Source organism: Uloborus diversus, chromosome 3 (assembly GCF_026930045.1).
Source record: "Uloborus diversus isolate 005 chromosome 3, Udiv.v.3.1, whole genome shotgun sequence".
NCBI classification, from domain to species: Eukaryota; Metazoa; Arthropoda; class Arachnida; order Araneae; family Uloboridae; genus Uloborus; species Uloborus diversus.
This window is the reverse complement of record NC_072733.1, coordinates 196,506,703-196,526,148: the sequence shown is the minus strand read 5'-3', so window position 1 is coordinate 196,526,148 and position 19,446 is coordinate 196,506,703. Positions and strand designations below refer to the sequence as shown.

General features: G+C 31.8%; 1 protein-coding gene across 1 annotated transcript in view; it reads right to left on the bottom strand.

The window, feature by feature from the left end:
- Positions 1 to 19,446, bottom strand: part of LOC129219366 (solute carrier family 4 member 11-like) — a 718,088-nt gene that overhangs the window by 440,752 nt on the left and 257,890 nt on the right. The window lies entirely within an intron of this gene.

Below are 19,446 nucleotides of genomic sequence, written 5' to 3'. Positions count from 1 at the left end.
ACCTTGTAAATCCTTTTCTTTGTCAAATACCATCGAGTTCCACTAAAGTCTTCAATCTTTTCAATTGTACTACAGAAATCATAAACTAACAAATTTATTTTTCGCTAGTGGTACCCGCATGGCTTTGCCCATAGTTAAAAATTAAAAGTTCATTCGGTTCGCCTGTATATTTACAAATAATGGATGACGAATTTCTCGCCACTTTTCTATGTTCATTTGCTCGACAATGTTACAGTTCCACTTTATGATGATTTCGTAATTTAACTCTTCCACGTTGTAATAATTTGCTCGGTAAAATTTTTCTTAAAATTCGAATAGAAAAAGAACAAAATCGAATTTTCGAAAAATCGCTTCGAGTTGCACACCCTCATGCTACAAACTAACTTTGTGCCAAATTTCATGAAAAGCGGCCGAACGGTCTAGGCGCTATGCGCGTCACCGAGATCAAGACTTTCAGATTTATTATTATTAAAGATTTACATAATTTTAATTATTTATTGCCGACGGATAAGCTAGTTTAACAAACAGAGGAAAGTCACGGAATGGTGCATAAAATGCATCCTAAAATTAGAAAAATGAATTAATAAATAAATACCCTTTTGAGTTAGATGCTTTTATTTTTAAAATCAATTGTCCGTTGCAACGATGCTGCATAGACCCTAGAGGGAATTTTATGAATTATAAAACACTAAGATAAATTGCCGGGAGAAAAGGGATAAAGCGCTATGTTGAAATAATAGCTTTTTCTATGATTGTTGTCAAGTTAAACGTAAAGAGATATCGTACTTTTAGCAAAAACTTGTTGGAAAGCTTTCTCTTTAGCATTGCAATATTACATGATTTGGAGTATAGGGGAATGTGGGACAAAATTAAATGGTTAAAATGACTGAGTTTTTTCAAAATGAACAAATCGAATATTTTTAATGGAAATTAGAGTACATAAAGAAAGAACACTGTATTTTATAATGAAATTTTGCGTTGAGCATTACTTTTTATTTTTGGCAGTAAATTTAAGCCTTCAAAAAAAAAAAAAAAAGTGGAAAATTTTCCTTTTTTTTTCATGAAGCAAACTGAAAAATAAAATATTTTTCTAATGAAATATTTCCTTTTCGGTTATAAAACATTTTTGATCAAAAGAATCAGTAAATAAAAGGTTGAATGAATAAATGAAAAGATAATGAAACAATAAACGAAGAATTAAATAAATGAGCGAGGTAAAAGAATGAATGAATAAGAAAATAAGCGAATCAATGAATAAATAAGTCAATTACAAAATGAAGGAATGTAAATGAAACAAACTTTTTCACATTGCTCCATATGAACTTAATTATAAAATTTATTTAAAATACAAATAAGTTTAATATTAACTAAAGTAATACTGCAATAAATACTTGGTGGTCTCGATTAATATTTAAAATGTTAATAACAAGAACTTTGTCATTTTTGTAGTAACAAAAATAATTTTTGACTTACAACAAAATATTACAATATAACTATCATTTTTTAAAAATTGCCTGTACAGTAAAATCCCTCTAATGCGGACACAAACAGGACAATTTTTTTCCACAATAGAGAGGTGTCCTCAGGACAGGGGTTTAATAATATTATTTGCATTGGAACTGGAGAATTAAAAATTGTCTGCATAAGAGGGGTGTCCGTTAGGAGGGGTTTCACTGTATTACCAAATGCTTTAATCTTCGGCGGTATTTTTGACCTTACCGGAATAGACTACATATGGTACTACATAGTTCGAATGATACCAGATAGGTGGAACTAAAAGCAGAGTAAATATTTCACCATTTCACTTTGCCCTATATTCCCCTACAAGTATTTTACATGAATTGTAAATAATTTTTTTAATCGAGTAAAAATAAGTGGTGCAGTGTCTTATGATATGAAGAGGATTACATATGCAGTGAATGCTTTTTCTGCTAATAGCAATGTTATTAGGCGGTGTGTAAGATAGTCGATCTCCTCGTAGTAACACTAAATCCACTATAGCTGCTGAACACAGCTATATGAACATTTGTTATGGCTACATTGAATCTCAGAGTGAAGTGTCTGGAAATTTCTATGACAGATACTGGAAGAAAAGACAAACTTCAAGGACTACAGACTGGTTGACTTTTTTTTTTAGATTTTGTATTTTGTTTGCGACATTTTACCCTTTTCTATTTTCTGTTCTGATAAACCTCTCTTTATGCATTTTTGTTTAAGTGTGCTATTTAATGCACACAACAGGTAAAGAATTTATTCTGTGTTCAAGAATTACTGCTAAAAAATTAAAATGTTATATTGACCCCAAACCCAGGTGAGCAAAAGTTTCCTACTGTTTATTTTTTTTAATAAATCTAGAACAAAATGCGATAAAAATTTAATTTTGAGATAAGTGTAGATTAACATTGTTAACTGACAGCGAGATAATGAGGGTGTACCATTCAGGTGCCAGTATGTATTTGGATGAAGTTCAATGTGACGGATGGATAGGCTGAAAAAGTGCTGTCCACATTTTACATCGCTAAATTCCCTTCCATAAATAAATATGTAAAAAGTTTCATCTAAATGCTGATTGTAAACGGAGCCCAAATAGAAATGGTTTTGTGGTTACAAATACGGACCATCGCGAATAAGGCCAAAAACCATTGCGAGAAGCAATCGAAAAGATTCAAGAATGACGTCATAGTAATAAAAATATAAATCTCAAACCGTTAAAATTTGCATCTGAAGGGAATTTCCTTCTGCACATGCGCACTAATATCCTTATTTGACTGCTGCCGTTCATTTTTTTGCAACAGACGCGGTTGATCAGCAGAATAGCAGAAAACAAGTAATGATACTGACAACATTTAAAGAAGTGTGTATGCCTCTTGCTAGATTTTTATTTGATTTGCATAAGAAATTAGTAACATAGGTTTTGTTGTGTGTGTAGAGAGCGGGGGAGGGGGGAGGGAAAAGTTATCCCCTGGTCCTTTTTATAGTTATTTCGAAATCGCTTAACGTTATAATTTTAACAGTAATGGATAATGGTATCATGGTGTTAACTTGTTCGTCCATCGTAATGTTCAGTTCTAGTATGTGACTTTAAATTAGAATTAAAAAAAAATCACTTATTAACATTGTAAACTATCCCGTATCCTTCACTGTTTTGGACCAATTAACAAAGCTTTTTTTCTCTAAAGTTTACATTCTTGACATATTTTTAACTCTGTATTTAAAAATATCGAAATCGATTTCAAAACGTTATCATTGGGATGTAAAAGAAAAAAATTCGAAGTTTTAATGTACAAGTTTTGGAGAATTATTTGAAAAATGAAAAACTGGGCGAAATGTGAGGAAATTTGTTTAATTACAAGTCAAGGTCTGAAATGAATACAAGGTCATACCATAAATGACATTTAAGATTTTGTCAATGAAGTCAGTAGTATTAAGTAAAATGTAGCATGTGGTTATGGTACAATTCGTTCAGTGTTTCAAAGTTGAAATTACTATTGTGGATGCGTTTACCACTCAAATACGTTAGTAGTTTTTATTTATTCATTAAATTTTTACTTTATTTGTAACTAAATAAAAATTGAAAATGATACACAAGCAGTAAAAAAAAGACATTAAAGTGTATTTTTTTTATTTTTTGACGTCATACTTAAATTCCGTTTAATATTTTATTTTACCTTTTTCTGTTTTAACAATGCATTTTTTCATTGATTCGAATTTTGAACCGCACGAACTTTTATCCGTTTTAATTTGAACTGTAAAGAGATTTGAAATATGGAACGGGGAAAGGTTTTAAGAATTCAAACCTACTCATGAAATGACGATGATTCATGTTCCTATTTTTTTTCTTTTGAGCCTCTTTTTTACATTAAAAACTGCTTCCGTTACCTCATATTTTAAAAATATTTCTCTTTGTTGTTAAAAATAAACAAATAAAAAACAAGATATTTTTGCGACAGAAAGACGTCACAAAAATGATTTTCCGTCTAAAAAATAAACCTTTTTACGATTTTTTAAAGCTTGACACGCATTAAAAGAAAACAAAGAAGTCGGGACATACCCCACAAGTTAACAGATGGACGACATACGAGGAATAATTCAATCATAAAATAAAAGATTTTTCGTTTATGAAATGGAAAATATCTTTCAAAGCACTCATCATTAAACAACCATAATTTTCTAGTACAATAGAATAATAAATATGAATTATCTTTTTTTTTTGGTGAAATTTTGTCGCCAAATTTAAATAGGTACTTCACAATGATTTTCTTACGGTTCAAAACTTTTTGGCAAAACTTGAACTGTTCAAGTTTAAATTCAAATCGGAGAACTAGTAATGATTATAGAAACAATTTGTTGAAATGTAGTATGAAATATTAAGGAGGTTCATGAACGAGTTTTGATTTCCATAATTCATCTAAATTGAAGAGTATTATATATGTATTAAGCAACGTATAAACTATCTTAGTAATTAAAAGATAGAACAGATTATTTGATGATTTTAAGTTCTGAACATAACAGATCGTTCTTTTAATGTCTTCACATGAATAATTTTTAGTGATGAAATTTAAGATTAATTTTTGAATGCTTTAAAAATTATTCATAATTAAATTTATTTTTTATTTCTCTGTGTTTGCAACTGAGTAAATAACTCATTACTTTTAATCTTAAAAACTAATACACATTCCTAGACATTACCTGACATTAAACCTCTTTTTTTTTTCATTTTAATCTCGAATATCACTCCAAAAGTTAAACACATAAACGACTGCTACAGTGCTACACGTATTCAATACGAATTCTAAAAATAGTCATGACAAAATAACAAAAGTTTAATAGTTTGCCTAGCTTGAAAAATAATTCATGTTTGTTGTAATTCCACTGTAAATAATTTGGTGGTATGTTGTAGAATAGAGGTGAAAATTTATTGGCTGCAAAGATACTTGCATGTGGCGCAATACATATTTATATATCATAATTAAACACCATACTTGACAATCAAAACTTTACATATTTTTGTTACAACATATCGACAAAATTTTCACTATGTATAACGTAATATAGTGATGGTTAAACACTTACATTAATGTGTTCAATTACTTTTATTGCATTTCTAAATGAAAACGGTTAATAGGCATGCTTATATAGATAGAAGCAATGGGAAAGAGCCCGTCATAAATTTAAGCCTAAGATCTAAGGGGACAGGTAAACTCAAAATACATTGAGGCAGTTAGAAACAGAGTGATGTAAGTGGACATTTTAATGTTTTAAGTAAAACTCGTTTAGAGTTCCAGTCCTAGGTAGACTTGCATTGAAAAGTTTTCCCGAATTACGCTGTATATCAACACCTACCAGTGCTACTAGTAGTATTTCTTGGCCCAAAACAGAGGAGATGTTCGCCTACCATTTGTACAGGCTATCTCCAAATTTTTAATTTTTCCAATTGCATCCCTTTGCTTCTCACTGCCTCATACGTTAAATTCATAAAATTCTAAAACTAAAACAAAAGAAAATTCTCTCTCTAACCTTAATATGGGTTTAAGCTGAAGAAAGAGGTTGTGTATGCGTCTTGAGCTTTACATACACGTATCATTTTAAAGATAACGAAATTAGTAAGTCTTCATATACTAATTTCATTACAGGAAAGTTAAAAAAAATAGATCTCTAGTCAAAAACCCAGGGAAAGTATGCACACATATAAAAAGAGAAAACTGAAAGTGGTAGGGTTAAAGGAAGAGTTAAGTCAAATCGCAATAAATTTTGAATTAGAATTTTGAAAAAGAAAGTTTCGAGGATAAACATTAACTCATAAAATAAATTCAAAAAAACAGAAAAACCAAAAACTTGTTTTATCTTGCTTCGTTGATTAAACATAAGAAAGAAAACTTTAATATTTAATTGATACAAAACTAAGTCCTTAACTAAAACTGACGATAAATTCCTAAAAGTGTGCAAAAAGTGCTTCATTAAACAAACAGCCTTGGGAGAGAAATTGGTTTTAAAACTACATTTAGTAGCAGAAAATAAGAGTCATTTTTAAGAGAAAATAGTTTCGAAAATGTCTTTTGTTACCAGCCAAAGATCGATCAATACTCGTGTTTGCTTTTAGACTTAATAACATCCCATGCACTCAGCTGTACATTTAGTGCATTAATAACTGAGCTAAAACAAATCCATAACACAAAGAATGGAATTCCTTCTGTGAAGCTAATTCCGAAGTAGATAGCGGAAGGAATTCTTGTAAGCGTTACTCGAAATTCGTATATTTGACAAGAGCTTTAACGCCACCTTGTTAAAATATTTAGAGCAGCATCGACGATAGCTTAAAGTATTAAGGGTGTTTCGTAAAACGGGAAATGAAAGTGTTGCATATTTCCTCTGTTACTTTGATAAATTTGTTACACTTGTGACTGAAAATGCAATTCTATTATTCAATAAAGGATGTTTTTCTTGCATGATAATTTAATTGTTTCCATTAAAATAGTTTAAGTACATTTATATATATATATATATATATAATATATATATATATATATATATATATATATATATATATATATATATATATATATATATATAAATACGTACATGAATATATATATATATATCGTCGCCTCAGAACAACAGTAGGATATCTTAGTGTTATTTCTGGGATGAGATGTCTTACTGTTCCTCTGAGGCGACGATTTATCTATACATACAGTCAAATCCTGTTACAACGAACGTCAAGGGAGCACAAATTTTGTTCGTTGTAAGGGGAATTTCGTTATAATCGAACTCAAACAACGTAATAGAAATTAAATCGGGAACAAATAATAGTTTAAATAGAACAAATATCTATTTGTTCAATGAACTGTAAAAAATTATATTCTAAAAATATTTTTACTTTGTTTTTATGAAACTATGAAGAAAAGTTTTTCACCAGTTCGAAATATTGGTTTGCCCGTATGTTAAATAATCTACATTTTTAACTATGTTTTTTAATTTTTCTCAGTAGTGTTCCAAGAACAAAAATGAAAATTATTGTTTCGAACACATTGTAAGAAAATAACATGAGAATTAAACATAAGCTAAATTTGGCGAACAATAAATAAAAATTATAGCCAAAATAAGATATAAATAAAAATAAATGGGACAATTCTATTTATTTCGTTTTACAGTTTGTTTCGTTGTTGTTGTCCAGACAAACTTTATTGCTACAGAAAAGCTCAGCTTTTCTTTTTTGATAGTATGTGTTTCGTTTTTAGTACAGAAAGTTAGAAGAGGGTTTTCTTGTTACGCTCAATCGTTTTAATTTGAGGCATGTAAAATAATTAAATTGTATAGTGTATGGGAAATCTTTTGGATCAGTGGGGCTGTTGCATGTTTTGGTTGTCAGTTTTCAAATGTATGTTTTATTGAATCGAAATTTTAGCTATTATAAAATTTGTACCTAAATACTTGATTTTGATGTAACATGGAACTCGTTGCCTTGAGTCATATAATTTCAAAGTTCCGTATAGCACGGCTTCGATATAACACGAAACACGGTTCCGATACAACACGATACATATTGATCTTATCGTGAGCAAGATTAATTAGCTAAAAAAAATGAGTAAAAAAATATTGATAAAAAGTCTCGTATAGCACGGTTTCGATAAAACGCGGTACGAATTAACCATGTAGTACGAGGGATTCCTGTATATACAGAGCTCGACATTGAAAATGCAGCACTAAGAAGGAGTGGTCCGGAAGAGATGAAATTTGCAGAAAGACAGATAGCAAGGAATAATAAGTGATATGTTATTCGAACCGATATTCAGATTACAGAACGAGAACGACGTCGCCTTAGTAAGCTGTAGGAGTAAGAACACCGCGAAATAGTTTCTCCCATGCGTTTCATCATTTTTTGTTCCCCTTAGGTTTTATTTTGTGTTCTTCCTTTTTGTGTTTGCTAAGAAACTGACTATTGGATGGATGGAATCAATACTAAAAAAAATGTAATCATGCAGCGAGATATATTTATGCATTTATTAAAAGCAGTTATAGATCAAACAAATTTTGCTAGTTTGAGCATAACCTTCCATGTTGTTAAGCTTCATTCCAGATTGCTCTTCCCCCTCCCTTTCCCCCTTCCCCTATCGTCCCACTTTTCGAAAGGAAAAAAAAAAAGCTGCAAATGAGTGGTTCTGTTTGTCTGTTAAAGTTTTTCTGACTTTTAGTTTTTATGACCCCCCCCCCCCCCCCCCCATTTATAAGCCTTAGTCACTGCTGATGTTTAGCAGCGTGCATCCCAGTTTATTACGATTATAACTCTTACGTGCCAGCTTTTTTTTTTTTTAATATAGTTTTGAAAAAAAAAAGATAAAAAGTGGTTGTGTGGCAGGGGGGGGGGGTTCCAATCTACAAATTCATGTCAGCTCATTTCAAGCATAGTCATGATCAATTACTACTTACTAGACCATCCTTAGTAAGAGAACCCTATATTTAACTAGTTAGAATCTGAAAAATGTCATTATTTCATAAGTCAAATTTTATTTAAAAAATCATAAAAATATGATCCCATTGAGATCCCAACTTGAAACTTTGCACAAATAAAGATAAAATACACACAAATTTTTGAGAATTTTTTTAAAAAAAAATTCATTATACCTTTTCTGAGAAATTCAAATTTAAATTTTAAATTTCATTTTTTAAAAATTAAAAATTTTTTGAAATTAGTCATATTGCATATCCAATTAAACAGCAACTAATGTACTTTAAAATGCGTTTTACCAAATCTTTCTATCTATATTTGGTGCTGAGTTATCGTCCATTTTATGTTCAAACATCCATGAAAAAAAGAGGGTTTTTCGAAAAATCAAAGTGTCATAAATAAAAAAATAATAGAGATAAAAATCTAAAAATTTGGACTGTTGATTACCTCAAAGAGTACAATTGATGAGCCAAATTTCAACGAAATACAAAAAGGTGAGGGAAAAAACTTTTTTTATCACTTGACATGGAATTGACCCTTTAGTGAAAAAAATGCGAAATCTAACTTTTTATTTGATCTCCCAAGTCCCCGTACATTGCATTTAGGAAAATCACAAGCATGAAAAAAACATTTAAACACTAGGGCATGGCACCAGTAACAGACAAGGGTCCAGTAACAGAAAGTCGTAACTTTTGATTTAAAAAATAAGAATTTTAGGCGGGTAAATTCGATGTTGATGCGACCCATGAATACGGTGCAACCATCTAGGGTTATCAAAGTGAATTTTATGTGCCAGTTTATTTTTTGTATCCCAATATAAATTTTACTAAAATTATATAACATTTTTATTGTTATTAAGGTTCTTTACAATTTAATTTCGTTACTTTAATTGCATTTTATAAGTTTTTAATTTTATTTCAACTGTTTCTTAAACAATATCTCAATTTCATTTCTTTCTTTTTTTAAATAATTTTCTGTAGTTTTCACTCACTAAAGAATTACGTAATAACACGATTCTTATGATTTGGCTTGTGTTTCAACTATTATAACAGTTCCTGGAAACATACTGGTAGAAAGATCTCTGATGTTTTACAAATTGCCGCCAGATAGTTTTGTATTCCATATATGTCAGTTTAAGCTCATCTTTTAGTAGCTATATGACTGAACTTCAATTAAGGTACAGTATTAAATATGCTGGTGTCAAAATGCCGTTACCTAGAGCAATTTTGTCTAAAGAGGTTCAACAGTCCCCCAGTCCATGCGTAACTCTAAGTGGGTAAATTATTCAAAACCTATAAAATGTATTATGTAATGGAAATCATTATTTTAAAAACACATTTAAATGCATAGATAGTGATTTTTTTTTCAGGTTGTTATACCTTTTCAAAAGAAAAAAATTCAGAGGCAAAACAATCTTTTAATCTTTTAAAAAAATAACTGATCGATAACAGGTGACATTACCCTTATTTTGCCCACTCGATACAATAATAGACTAAACTGTTTCGAAAAAAAAGTGAGTTAATTTTTGGTATTATGTATCTCATGTGCATCAAATTTTCGTAAACTTTGAGAATCATTGATGTTTATGTTATAACTTTCTTAACCATGATATTTTTAACTAGTTCTCCGTTCTCCAAAAAGCTTTAGATCCACGGCACTCTCTCCGTCCCATATTCCCACAGCTCGAGGAAAATAATGGTTGCATTGAATATATGTTTCATGGCCTAGGAACTATGAGGAAGGATGGGGTATTGTAGCGGATTTCAAAGCTGTCTTTTGCACCGAAGGGCAGTGACCTGGAAAAAGTTGTAATCGGAAGGGAAACGGCTTAGTAAAAGATTTACTGGGATGGCGCTTTCACACAGAAGCTTACATCGTTATGTATTACAGTACTCCTACACAAAAAAAACACGTGCATGGACTTCAATTCACAAATTTTTGCTATAAAATATTGCTATTTTACATTAATTTTTCGCATGACGGTAAGCCTTATGCAGTTTTAAACAAATAATTGCGAAACAAAGGACAGTACTATAAGTAAGACACGCAGCGTTTGCAATATGGTATTTAATTTAAGCTAGTTTTGAATCGCATAGAATTCTTCTTACATAAGTGAATTATTATAATGTTGGAAAAAATGTATGATGCTTGATGCATACGTAAAAACTAAAAATTAAGTATATTTATTTATTTTTTTAAGTAAGTTATAAAAGTTATAAAACAAATTTGTCTTACCTCCAAACTCTGTCATCTTGTATTCCACATACATTGGATTACAATTTTAATCACGTAAATTGACAGCTGAAGAAGGCTTTTGTTTAAAAAGAAATTCACCCGTACAATCCTTAAAATTGCGCAAAAAAGCATCAGCGCTTTACCCGGATGCAGTTGAAGATTAAAATCACGCTGCCAAATTGATCACAGAGCAGAAAAATGAAAATTCTGCTCTTCGTTTACAAATAATTCAGTTCAAATCTTGCCAACTTCTCGTACCAGTCGTAAAATGCATCATATCCTTAGCACAAAGTCCGTAAAAAAAAATAAATGTATACGCACGTTCAAATGCACAAACGTCACAGCACTAAACACATTACAAACAGCAATTTTTCATCCTACAGTAATAAATAAGATATGCCGCCTCTATCTTACTACCTATCATCAAGACCCTAACGCAAGACTTGTTCCTCTTAGGAAGAAAGCGTCGCGCCTTCAAATTCCCCTTATGCCCCTTAAATAACTGGTTATTCCAGCTATTTTGTGAGCGAGAAGTACTCTGGCTCTAGATACACCTAAAGATTTGATAATTGCACCCTTATATCATGTTTTCTGATGTGTGCCTCACCATGAGTGGGTAGTCAAGTTCTCCCCCAGGGCAATTTATTCTCCCTTTTACATGCTTTCGATAGAAAAATGGGGATCATACGGGTTGCCATGGGCATATACTTAGTGCTTCACCTAAAGTAATTATAGGATGAGAAAGTTAATCTGAGCTGTCATTTCAGTAACAATAACACCCAAACAGACTTTTTTTGAAGTAAAAGTGAAGTTTGCCAATTATTTGACTAACTCCCTTTGTATTTGGTATACTTATAAGTACCCCTACATTGCTCAATCCTTGCATTTACTGTTGGGAAGAATCACTGCGAAGTTGCGACTTCACTACTAAGTCGAATCAAATACAAATAAAATTATCTGACACGGAACTAGTGTCCAAAATAGGACACGTAAAAATACATAAAATATGTTTTCTTACTACGCAAAGTTCATTGACCTTCTCAAAATTAAGGGGAAAAAACCGAATAAAATGAAATAAAGAGCCAGAACAAACAAGGAAATCAGCCAAGTTAAAGCTAAATATCACAAGTACAATCATATGGGACTATGCGCGCAATAATGGTGAACTAGGAAATCATAATTTCTAGAAAAACTCATCTTAAAATTTTAGATTGAGGGTACGACGGATTAGATAATGAACTAGAAATCGAAAATCAAACTAGAAAAATGAAACGCTGTGTCAAGTGAATTGAAGAATGAGATCAAGAATGATAAAAAGAAAATTCCGAAGTCTAGTTCGCACTTGTTACATGCATAGTCTGATATTACATGCGATTAAAAGTAAATAATCGTATTAGTGTCAGAGGTATGTAGGGGAGTACGAGACCAAGTGAAATACTTAAGGCATGTAAAATAGTCTTCAAAGTAAAATTCGAGATTTATTTTGAAAATTACAGTACAAAAAGAAAAAAACTGTTTTTAATAGAACTTGATTTGAAATGATTTTTTTTTTGTTTTTTTGGCAATAAATTTGTGCATTCAAAAACGAAAGTGGCCCCTTTTTACTTTGCCGTATGCATGCGTATAATGGGGTAAAGTCAAAATTCAAATATTTCTTCGTTTTATTATTAAAAATGTTTTGCTTTTCCTGAATAAATGAATGAATGAACTAATAAATGAATGCATACATGAAGTAATAAAAAACATGAACGACTAAGTAAATTTATACATGATCAAACGAATGCGCGAAAAAAAAAAAACTAAATTATTTCTCTACACGTAAGTAGGTCTCAATATTTAAAATGTTATAGCAGCAGCTTTATTATTTTGGAAGCAAAAAGACAAAAAAAAAACTTTTGATGTTCAAAATAAGAGCAGAATATTATTAAAAAATTTTACACACATCCACCGAGATAACTATTTTCTGGCTGGAATTAAAAAATATGTTAAGTAATAAAGTTTGAATATTGCTGGATGGGGATAATAGCTGAAAGTAATGTATTTTACCTATTAACTGTTTTACTTATTCCTCCCTGTTTCACTCGATCTCTTATTTTTCAAAAAAAAAAAAAAAGTAGCGCCCTAATGATAACGTAGGTTAAGAACCTTTGTCAAAGCAGACAAAAAGTAGTAACAAATCATATGTATTTAAATCTCTACATAATGCGCTATACGATGTTACAATAAGAAACGACCACGAAACGATAATGAGCACATTTCTGGAAATCAAAATAGAATAAGGAGTCTATACTTAATTGGAAAATGCCTTTTAGCGAAGTATTTCAAAAGCTATGGAATTTTTCTTACGTAACGCATATAAGATATACGCTTCGTAACAACGCATATAAATTTTACTCTAACTTTAGCGTTTGTGTAGAAACTAATGCAAAGTGGCAGAAAGGAGAAAATCCAGAAAATAGAATCAAAAATATTTTAAAGCAAATAATTTCTAAAACTAATGCATTTTTTTCTGTGTTCATGACAGCTTTGATTTACAGAGATTTAAAATAATGGATAACACTAAAAAAAAATCTTTAAAGAAAAATTGTGATTTTTAAAATAAGTAAAAATTCAATTTTTGCTATCCCACACATTCGCTAACCTACAAAAGTTCAAAGTTTATGTGCGTTATCTGAAAAACATTCAATTGCATTTTTATGTCTGCAGTGAGAATTTCCCAGTTTTCCTGTTGATTTAACTCTAGAGCAAACTGAATATTTTCCTTTTTTTTTTCGTAATAAAACTGAATGAAACGGAAAAAAACTTCCCAGTTATTTTACATAAAAGCATCAATTTAAAAAAAGTTCAATTAAAACATAATTTTAGTACTATCTTTTTTGAAATGGTTAATTAAAGTCATAAAAATACTTTCAGCAATTTTAACATTTTTTAAAGAATAAATTCTTACCTAATATTTTGGCGTTTGTTAAGCATTTCCTCCAAGGCGCTAACAATTGGTTCGGTTTGATGAATAACGCTGCAACGAATGAATCTTCCAAAAACCCATCCCAAGTTAATACCTTTAAAGTGAATATCTTCTCCCTTGGTTTAAAGAACAATTCCGACTGCGCAATCGATAACTTTTCACTTCAACGTTGCGTTGCTCGGGACTCAAAACTTTCTTGTGAAAAGCGTCTAATGGTTATGGGAAAAGTTAAGGTTACGATTAAGAAAGTAACTAGCAGCCACGTGTCCAGCTATTTTGATATTTTATAGCTTTAAAAGATTTAAGTGTTTGAAAGGCGAACTTTATTTCTAGGTGGCAAGCATTTGGCTTTCAAATAGTTCTTAGCAAATAATTTAATTGTGAAAAGTTCATCGTTACAAGAATCTGTATTATAATAAAATAAATAATTTGCCACGAACTATGTAGAATTTAATTTGATGAAAGCTAAATTATTATTTTTTTTTAGTTTGACATGTTGAAAATGTTTGTTATGATCAGGAATATATAAAAATACCGTTCTCAGTAACTCAACATTCCGGTAAAATGCACAAGAAAGATTAACATCTAAAAGAAGGAAGGAGCGCTCTGGGGGCACCGGTAGGAATCGAATCCACAACCTCCTTCACTGTACTAAGGCAGTTGTCAGAGCAAGCGCTTTCTGCCGTTACGCCGAGTAAGCTACACCAAAAAACATTTTTTGTTTCAACAAATAGTTTAGTTGTAAAGCAAAGTTTTCCAAGCCTTGCTTCTAAAAAGTCCTAATAGCGAGTTGAAAATAGAAAAAAAACTATGTAGGTTATGGCGATCAGACGAAGGTTGGAATAGAAATATGTTTCTCTAATGTGTTTAACTTCCGGATGGATATATATATGTATGAAATCTTAGTGGTGCAACAGTCAACGGGGTGCAATGTGCCCATCTCCGTTTGCGTGACAGAGGGCTCTGGGTTATAAAGGCAGACGTTCAGGTATAGTGGTAAGTCGAACGCGGAACTCTTAGTGATTGGTTCCCAAGCACGCTTGGTTCCTTCTTTTTCTTTACCTTCTGAAAGGATGAAAGGCTCAGTCGCAGTACCCAACCTGAGAATTGAACCCGGATCTGCGGCGTATATTAGCGCTTTGGTTCTATAGATTAAATCTTTACCTATTGTGTGTACCACCAGAAAATTTTACGGGATTCCTTGCATCAGAAAGGAATGGGCCCCGACTGTTGATCCTTCTATTCTGCTTTTGAATTTATGATTTGTCTTATCTGTGTACGGTTATAAAACTATATCAACGGTGTAGTTATTCAGTAGTACTTAATAACATTCTGAACTACTGGACTTATATATTTTTCTTTTTAGTGTTTTTTTTTTTTTTTTTGTAAATGGTTAATATTTATAGTAAATGTGTTACTCTCATAAACTTTAAAAAGTCCACTTACATCCCTTTGCTTCTCACTGCCTCATAAGAAAAAACTGCAATTGTTAAGTTTTTGATCCATCATACAGGAGCTCAAAACACATTTTCTTTACTATGCATCTCACTTGTATTAAGCATGTATTAATTAATGTGTAGTATTTATGGGAGCTATTCCATACGAAAACCTAAGCGGTGTTTTTTCCCTTTTTCTAACTAGAAAACTTTTAGTTATTCGAAGCTGATATTTCACAGTTCTTGTTTACTCAGCTTAAAGGAGTTTACCGGAAGCTAATTTTAAACTCGACATAATATTTTATACAAAAGAAAAATTTCATGTTCTTCTGGCCTTTTTCACATCATGTGCTCAAATTAAATTAAAACTTAAAAAAAAAGACAATATTTTCTGCTATTTAAGAGTAAAAAAAGAACTTTCATCATAAAAAAAACCCTGTGCACATCAGAAATAACCATGCAGCCGACACAGATAAAAATTCTGAAGATGTTTTGAATTTTTTCTACAGAAATAAACTGAGCGAAAATGTGGAATTACGAATGCTTTTAGATGCAAGTAAAAGCTTTTTTGTTTTCATTAACATTTCAAAAGTAGTACGCGTACTTAGCTAAGGAAGTTAAGAAAGTTTTTTACCAACTAAATTGAAAAAACTGGCCAGTGCTAATTTCAGCTTCATCTACAGCACCTTACAAGAGAACATTTAGCGTATTAAAGTTGGGTTGAAGTTAACCACCTAAAAACAAACACAGGGATGACATTTCGGATTTTAAAATATCTTGACACGATACTGTCGCGATAAAAGTCTCCTCCGTCGAGTAATGGACTTAATTCAGTGGCGTAACTAATATGGGTGACACCCGGGGCGGTAATTTGTGGTGTCTCCTCCCCCTCCCCTGCCCCTCTATAAACTCAGAAAAAAAAAAGGCCTATAATATTCTACATGAAATTCATGCAATTTTCGGAAATAACTATGTTTGTGTTTTAATGAAAGTTTAAGTGGGATAATGTACAACACACAAATACGAAAACTATGAACGCTTTCTATGTATCTTGTCCTAGACGCATACAAGTATCAGCAGGGCCGTCGCAAGTTCATAAAAGTAAGGGGGTGTATGATATTGATGGCCTCTTAATTATGTATTTCAAACTTTTCTAAAACACAAGGAAAGATAATTGGGTTCAGTTTTTGGTGTAAGAGGAAGTTATTACTAGGTCTAAGTACTGACAATAAGAACCTAATCCTGAGTATAGTATTCACTCCATGATGTGGGGTGAAAATACGGGGGGGGGGATTCCCCCGGAAAATATTCAAATTTGTAGTTTTAAAAATGCATTTTAGCCTCATAATTTTCAAAACTTGCAATTCCACTCTGGGTGTCTTCCCAACCCGGGGTGGACCACTCCCTCGCCCCCCCCCCATCCGTAGCGACGCCACTGCTTAATTTTTAACCGATTTATGTGTAAAGAGTTAATTCATTATAATTTATCAAACTAATTTCTATATTCACAGTGAAAACTTATTATTCACTAAATAAATCATGAAACAACATTTGAAAAAGACATAACCTACCGAAGAAAAATGTCTCCCCTTTGTCCTATTTCTTTGAAAATACATAAATAAGTTTAGAAAAATAATAAGAAAAAACTTGTGTATTTGTTCTTGAAGCAGTTATCGTAGAAAATGTGGGGGGGGGGCAAAGTGAATCGGGGCAAAACTTTTACTAAATTTGCAGTGCCACCAAACTGGCAATAATTTGCCCGTGTTATTGAATGCATGCTTTAGTCCAAGCAGAAAATAGTAACCTTTGAAAATGAATGGGTGTGATAAAATAAGAACCAATTTTATAATTGGATAATCATTTGTAATATTTTCTCGTAATCTAAATATATCTTTTGCTTTTGTAAAATGATAAAAGTTCTTGTAATTAAAACTTCAAGTAACCTGATAGCATAACATATCGCGACAAATTTGCGGGGTCATGTCAAAGTGACACAACTGTAACGTTACATCGAAGTCCCGTTGAGACATATTGCGATAAGTAGTTTTTGACCGGTTACTTCCTGAAACTATGACAGTCTCTGCAACGTCACCACAAACTGATATTCCTAAGTGGCTGCTACTTGTTGATCATCAAATTGTCTGATTCTCGGTGGGGATCCTCATCACCTACCTCATCTGTCAGTCACGCAACTTTCACATAAGGTCCTATTTTAGTTGCAGTGCTCTGCTCTTAGGGTAACTGAAACCTGTTGATGTTCAGTGCAGTATTAAGTAGTTAAATATTAGGCATATTTTAATCTTAAGTTAGGGGACTTTTCCCCCGCTCGTATCGCTCGCCAACCTCCACTCGCCGCCTACGGTGGTTGCCTCACCAAATACGACAGGTTAGAAGTAGAATGTAAATTGCCGTTTTAATTAACATACAAAGATGAAACTAGGCGAAATAGGTTCTACGCTCCCAGTGACTGTCGGTTAAATGAGGCCGGAGCAGGAGATGATGAGAGACACACAGAAAACGTGTACAGATTAATAGTATAGATGTTTAGCTCATTTGTCAACAATCATTCAATTTGCTATACGGTCAAATTGAATGGTGAAATTGTATTTCATGTATTTATTCGGAGATTTATTGAGTTACTTACGTGTATACTCCTTTACATATAGAGTTCCTAAAATACCTTTCTTTTTTTCAAATGCCTCTAAAACCTGTTCACGAGAAATTGGAAGCCCTTTTCTTCAAGAAAACTAGTTTTCAGTTTTTGAAATTCACGTTTTTGAGGGATAAAAACAATGTTTTTTTTTAATTTCTTTTTTCAAAAGACTAGAAAAAATTTAAATCACCTATTTCTATGCGTTGCATACAGTCTTAAACAAAACAAAGAAAAAAAAACATGAACTGCAACAAAATATGTTGTACCATCCATGAGATAAAGAAATTGAAAAATTTCGTCGAAAATCGCAAATGGGTAATAATAACCCGGTCTCCATCTTTGACCACCTGTATTTCGGTCCAGAATTTCTTTTCTTTTCTTTTTTTTTTTGAACAAAACTAAAACATACCCAGATCTTATTATTTTTTCATGAGTTTTAACACATGTAACAGTCAAAAAATTCCAAGACTATCAAAATAACGCCCAGACTGAATTAACATTGATTCTACCTAAGTAATCTAATAAGCAACATAGCGTATTCACAGGGTCGGTCTGACACTACTGCAGCTGGACTATAAATGACGAAGTGTTTGCAAGTAACAATCCTATGTAATTTTGTTACAAAGGATCTTTTTTTGCTGTAGTAAAAGATAAGTCTGCTTATATACCAATGTATTTTGAATATTATCCATATTATCCGAATTTTTGATTAAACTTTGATCTTTGTTAGTCTAGATAAACTAGGTTGTACTGTACTTATATCCGCCTAATGGGCGCTCATTTAGGCAATGCGCAACAGTTTTTTTTTTTTAAATAAAAGTGACATTAAATTTACATAGTTTTTAATCAACGAGTTGCTGTTTATCACATTTAAGAACAGAAGCAGTTCACAAAGATCAGTTCGCTAATAAGAGCAGGGCTATGAAATGTCTTCAGTAAATACTAAAGGTGTCGAGAAATTTTAAAGGTTGCATCTTGCATCGTAAATCCTGGTCGAAACTTCAATAGCATCGTTGAATCTTCGTTAATTAAAAGAACGCTTGAGATATTAGACGGTTTAATAAGATTGGAAAGTGTTAGAATTTTCGATGCTATTTTATTACTCCGTTGGTCAATGACGAGATTCAATGTCGTACATCACTCCAAGAGATACTTTATTAGTCAGAAATACAAACAAGGAAATCTCCTTCGACCTCATTAAGTAGATTTTTTGTACTTATTGAACAGCTGTTTTTTTTTCTTTCATTTCCAGACAGTATCTCCAAGACATACCTTATTGGTCTGCACTTGTCCTATAGCTGAAAATACTTGAGATACTTAAGATAATTAAATTACTCAAAATTACTGAAAATATACTACCCTATTACTGAAAATACAGACGAAACAGAAAAAAAAACTCTTTGTTTACAAGTACCACAAGTAATATAACTCGAAAGTGAATTTTTTAACCTCAAAAATATTACAAAAGAAAACCGTAAGTAACTCACTAAAAATTATTACTAAAGAGTCTCTTTAGTGGGAAGTGGTAAGTTACCACTCGAAATCGGTGATAAAGCAGATCTGAATATGAACTATATTGACAGTCCGGTCACGTCATCCAGAGACTGCATTTTCCCCCTTGTTTTGGGCTGTCTATTCCAGGCTAATGAGTTCAAAACAAAGGCAAAAATACTGTCTAAGTGCTGCGACCCTGCTACCGGGGCAATTGCTT